Here is a 6,224-nt window from a genome sequence, read left to right as displayed (position 1 = left end):
CTGGGTGAAACCATGGGACCTGACCTTCCCCCTCCTTGTATCTATGCCCCCGTCCCACCCCTCTCCGAGTCATTGATCCATCCACTAAGGGTATAAGTTCCTTCCTGTCTACCCTATCAATGACCCTTATCAGTTTATCCGTCTCCATCACGTCTTCCGCCAATCTCCTCTGCTCTAAGGCAAACCAGCCTCCCAATCTCTCTTCCAGAACTGAAACTCTCCAGCACCCTCCCCCCACAACAAGGCGACATCCTGGTAAATCCCCCTCTGCTCCCCCATCCCCGTTACCCAGTGCTATCACATCCCTCCTATATGTGGGATCCAGAACTGCACACAACACTCTCACTGTGTGCCCTAAGTTGGCGATTTGGATCGATACATTCTGGTTAACAACAGAACAAGACCAGAATTGCAGGCAATATGCCAACAGTGGCCTAACCAATGTCCTGTACAGCTGCAATATGACCTCCCAATTCCTGTACTCAATACTCTGACCAATAAAGGAAAGCATACCAAACACCTTCTTCACTATCCTATCTACCTGTGACTCCACTTTCAAGGAGCTATGACCCTGCACTCCAAGGTCTCTTTGTTCAGGAACGTTCCCTCTGGACCTTTTCCCAGAACAGGATTTCTTGGAAAACTGTATCGCCCCTTCCACTCCCTCTTGTATCCCAGCTCCACTTCCCCCCCTTCCAAATGCTTATAGGCCTTTGGTCTCATTAGCTTCCCCTCCAAAATTTTCCCAAAGTAATTGATGTATCATCTCCAAGTCTTGGATGATTGAGCGATTTCAGAGGCTGTGGGCATCCTCCGCCTACAGCAGATGGAGTTCCAGCTGGATCAAGTGCAAGGCATTTCATTTTGATACGACAAACAGGGGTAGGGTTTATACCATTAGGGGCCGCGGTGTGGGGATAGTGTTGTAGAGCAGAGAGACCGACGGGATGCATTCTTGGAAGTCTGTGTCACATGGCTAAAAATCACACAACACCAGGTTATAGTCCAACAGGTTTAATTGGAAGTCACTCATATGACTCAGCCAACGTTGTCTATCTGATACACTGCAGGTAAGAATGCCTGGAGGCATGGTACATTGGGGAAACCGAGCAAAGGCTACGACAACGGATGAATGGGAACCACACAACAATCAACAGACAGGAGGGCTCCCTCCCAGTTGGGGAACACTTCAGTGGGCCAGGACATTCAGCCTCGGACCTTCGGGTGACCATCCTCTAAGGCGGACTTCGGGACAGGCAGCAGAGGAAAGTGGCCGAGCAGAGGCTGATAGCTAAGTTTGGTACCCCCATAGGGAGGGCCTCAACTGGGACCTTGGGTTCATGTCACATTACAGGTGACCACCATTGCACTATATACATGCACACACATGGACATACGTGTACACAGACACTCACACATGCATCCTCTCAGACTTAGACCACTCTACACATACACACACACACGCATATAATTGGGCTTGGGCTCTCGTGGTGTACAGGTAGTTTCTTTACCTCTGGGCATGGAGCACTGGGTTCAAATCTCACCTGGCCTGCACATTCCTGGTTACATTGGCTGTTTATGGGATGGCACGGTGCCTCAGTGGTTAGCACTGCTGCCTCACAGCACCAGGGTCCCAGGTTCAATGCCAGCCTCAGGTAACTGTCTGTGTGGAGTTTGCACATTCTTCCCGTGTCTGTGGATTTCCTCTGGGTGCTCCAGTTTCCTCCCACAATCCAAAAATGTGCAGGATGGATTGGCCATGCTAAATTACCCATAGTGCTCAGGGGTGTGCAGGTCAGGGTGAATTGGCTGTGCTAAATTACCCATAGTGCTCAGGGGTGTGCAGGTTAGGGTGGATTGGCCATGCTAAATTACCCATAGTGCTCAGGGATGTGCAGGTTAGGGTGGATTGGCCATGCTAAATTACCCATAGTGTTAGGTGCATTAGTCACAGGGAAATGGGTCTGGGTGGGTTACTCTTTGGAGGGTCAGTGTGGACTGGTTGGGCCGAAGGGCCTGTTTCCACACTGTAGGGAATCTAATCTAATCTAATCTTAAATATACACTCTCTTTCACAGACACTCACAAACCCCCACCCCAGACACACTCACACATGCACCCCCTCACAGTCTTAGACACTCTACACTCACATACACACTCTCTCTCACACTGACAGCCCCGCCCCCCCACCCCAGACAGACTGACTGACACTCACACACACACACATATACATATACATTTGTACTTTCAGAGTTACATTATACTTTGCTCAAAAACTGCCCGAATTCATGTAAGACTCTGTTAGTTCCCTTTTTAGATTAGTATCAGTCTAAACACGATGGCACAGACAGAGAACACAGGGGGATAACACCTTCAACACATTATCTGGGCTGACACCAATTGTTACAGTTAACCTGAGAATGCAACTTCTAAAAAAAAGTCTTGTGATTTACACATGAAAGAAGTGAAACTATCATGGTATTCAAACAGATGAGAGACTTAACAAACAATCGAGGTATTTTTCAGTGTATCATTTCCGTTCCATCACACTGTAAACTTTTGCTGTAAGTTCGGTGTCGTACAATTGCGTCCCCCACAACCACCTGATGAAGAAGCATCGCTCCGAAAGCTAGTGCTTCCAAGTAAACCTGTTGGACTATAACCTGGTGCAGCATCATTTTTAACTTTGTACACCCCAGTCCAACACCGGCATCTCCAAATCAACTCTCACAGGGAAGGCATTTGGCCCGTTCGCCCTCATTGCTTGGATCTTGGGATTGGGAAGTCTCGTTGGGGTTATACAGGACATTGGTGAGGCCTCGTCTGGGAGTCCAATGTCCTGTTCCAGTCGTCCCCGTTAAAGCAAGAGAGGGTTGCGAAGTGATTTAGCAAGGAATGGAAAGGTTTGAGTTGTAAGGAACATAGGAGGGTGAGGGGTGACTTTACAGAGGTGGATAAAGTCATGAGGCGGGGGGGGGGTGGTACAGTTGGAGTTGTCTATTCCCTGGGACGGGTGAAGGGGGTACTTTTTCCAGGTGAGAGGGGAGAGATTTAAGAAAGGTACGTGGGGCGGATTTTACACAGAGGGTATGGAATGAACCTCCTGAGGAAGTGATGGATGTGGGCGCTGTTACAACGACATTCGGATAAGGCCACTTGGACCTGTCTCCTCCTCCCCCTACATCCGAACACAAGAAAGCACGCAGCTCCCAGTGGGAACAAGAACCGAGCACTCATTCCCCTGCTTGCATTGGTAACGATCTGATTTTAGTTTCGAAACGTCCATCACTTCAAATCTCATTCCCAAATTCAGTTAGCTCCATCCGCAATGCAAGTTTCACTGTTGGGACGTAGCGTGGGCGGTGAGGAGCTCACTTAGCGAAATGGGGACTGCTTTTCGGAACGCCAACACCACATTAGCCTCTGCCGATTTCTCCCGAACCCGGCGGGCTCTCCGACGACATTTTCCCACACCCAGGCCCAGCTTTGGCTCCAGATTTCCAAACCGGCTCAAAGCGAGAAGACAGAGGGTGGTGGTGGAGGGTTGTTTTTCAGACTGGAGGCCTGTGACCAGTGGAGTGCCACAAGGATCGGTGCTGGGTCCTCTACTTTTTGTCATTTACATAAATGATGTGAATGTGAGCATAAGAGGTACAATTAGTAAATTTGCAGATGACCCCAAAATTGGAGGTGTAGTGGACAGCGAAGAGGGTTACCTCAGATTACATCAGGATCTGGACCAGATGGGCCAATGGGCTGAGAAGTGGCAGATGGAGTTTAATTCAGGTAAATGTGAGGTGCTGCATTTTGGGAAAGCAAATCTTAGCAGGACTTATACACTTAATGGTAAGGTCCTAGGGAGTGTTGCTGAACAAAGAGACCTTGGAGTGCAGGTTCATAGCTCCTTGAAAGTGGAGTCGCAGGTAGATAGGATAGTGAAGAAGGCGTTTGGTACGCTTTCCTTTATTGGTCAGAGTATTGAGTACAGGAGTTGGGAGGTCATGTTGCGGCTGTACAGGACATTGGTTAGGCCACTGTTGGAATATTGCGTGCAATTCTGGTCTCCTTCCTATCGGAAAGATGTTGTGAAACTTGAAAGGGTTCAGAAAAGATTTACAAGGATGTTGCCAGGGTTGGAGGATTTGAGCTACAGGGAGAGGCTGAACAGGCTGGGGCTGTTTTCCCTGGAGCGTCGGAGGCTGAGGGGTGACCTTTCTGAGGTTTAGAAAATCATGAGGGGGCATGGGTAGGTGCCAGTGTTGGACTGGGGTGGACAAAGTTAAAAATCACACAACACCAGGTTATAGTCCAACAGGTTTATTTGGAAGCACTAGCTTTCGGAAAGCGTCGCTCCTTCATCTGGTGGTTGTGGAGCAGAATCATAAGACACAGAATTTACACAGGATTGCAGTGAAATGGAATAAAATATTGAACAAATTTAGCTTAAGTCTTGCATCTTATTGTATGATCACGTTAGTTTCAGTTCCTTCATATGCAAATCACAGATCGTTTTTAAAAGTTACGTTCTCACGATAGCTTTAACAATATGTGCCATCTCAAGCTCAGATAATGCACTGAAGGTGTGAGGTTAAGGTCTGCCTGGATCCCAAGGTTAGTTCAGACTGATTCTATTTCTAAAGTGGGATTTACAGAATCTCACGTGGATTTCTGCCGTTTTTGAGCAAAAAAGGATGTAATTCTTCAAGTACAAACTCACCTCACAAACGTAAATGTGTGTGCATGCAGGGGAGCGTGAGTGAGTGTGTGAGTGGGTGTGTGTTTGTAAGTGTGATGGGGTATACGCCTGTGAGAGGGTGGGTGTGGGGGTTGTATGAGAGAGAGCTTGTGATGAGGGAGAGTCTGTGTGGCTGTGTGAGTATGTGTGTGTGAGTATGTGTGTGTGCGCCTGAGAGAGAGGGTCTGTTTGAGTATGTAAGAGTGTGCGTGTGTCTGAGAGAGAGTGTGTGTGAGAGAGAGGATCTGTTTGATTATGCAAGTGTGTGTGTGTGCCTGTACCCGAGAGAGAGTGTATATGAGAGAGGGTCTGTTTGAGTATGCAAGTGCGTGTGTGCCTGAGAGAGAGAGTGTGTGGGAGAGAGGGTCTGTTTGAGTGTGTAAGTGTGTGTGTGCCTGAGAGAGACAGTGTGTGTGAGAGTGAGGGTCTGTTTGAGTGTGTAAGTATGTGTGTGTGTGTGTGTGTCTGAGAGAGAGTGTGTGAGAAAGAGTCTGTTTGTTTGAGTATGTAAGAGTGTGTGTGTATGTGCACATGCCTGAGAGAGAGGCGGTCTGTTTGAGTATTAAAGAGTGTGTGTGTGTGTGTGTGATAGTGCAATGAGGTCACCTATAGTGTGACTTGATCCAAGGTCCCAGTTGAGGCTGTTCCATGGGTACCAAACTTGACTATCAGCCTCTGCTTGGCCATTTTGCATTGTTGCCTGTCCCAAAGTCCTCCTTGGACAAGACAAATAGACAAAGTCTTACCCCTGGGGTGGGGGAGTCCAGAACGAGAGGGGCATAGATTGAGAGGGGAAAGATATAAAAGGGACATGAGGGGCAACTTTTTCACCCAGAGGGTGGTACGTGTATGGAACGAGCTGCCAGAGGAAGTGGTGGAGGCTGGTACAATGGCAGCATTTAAAGGAATTTGGATGGGTATATGAATAGGAAGGGTTTGGAGGGATATGGGCCGGGCGCTGGCAGGTGGGGACTAGATTGGGTTGGGATATCGGGGTCGGGATGGACGGGTAGGATCCAAATTTTGAAACAAATTGGATCCCCACCCTGTCTGTTTCTGGATTGCCCTCTCAGCTTTGTCAACCAACCCTCTGGCATCTTGCACGTTTCTTCGAATTCCCTGGGCACGAGGCAGCGAGGTTACCTCCCCTGTCGAGAGTGTGGCGCAGGACTGATGCCTGGCATCTGCGGTCCTCCCTCACTGGCAAGCTCCCCTGGCTATCTCAGAAGTAAGCAAGCCAGCCTTTACCTCCTCCCTGTCCCCAAAAACAAACCTCATTTAAATCCCAGGTGTCTAGCTCCTCTGTTCCCATCTGCTCTCCCAACCCCCAAAAACCCTCCATCTTCCAGGATCTTTCCAGAAAACAAGAGGTTGTCCCGTCTGGTGCACCTGAAATCTAAAAGGACTGAGAGAGGGGAAATCGAACAAGTCAGGTTAGCTGCAAACACGCCCTTGTTTGTCAATTTGTTTCCCTGTAGTGTTTTGCAAA

This window comes from Chiloscyllium punctatum, chromosome 35 (genome assembly GCF_047496795.1).
Source record: "Chiloscyllium punctatum isolate Juve2018m chromosome 35, sChiPun1.3, whole genome shotgun sequence".
Lineage (NCBI taxonomy): Eukaryota > Metazoa > Chordata > Chondrichthyes > Orectolobiformes > Hemiscylliidae > Chiloscyllium > Chiloscyllium punctatum.
The sequence above is the reverse complement of the archived record's forward strand: the minus strand, read 5'-3'. Positions refer to the sequence as shown.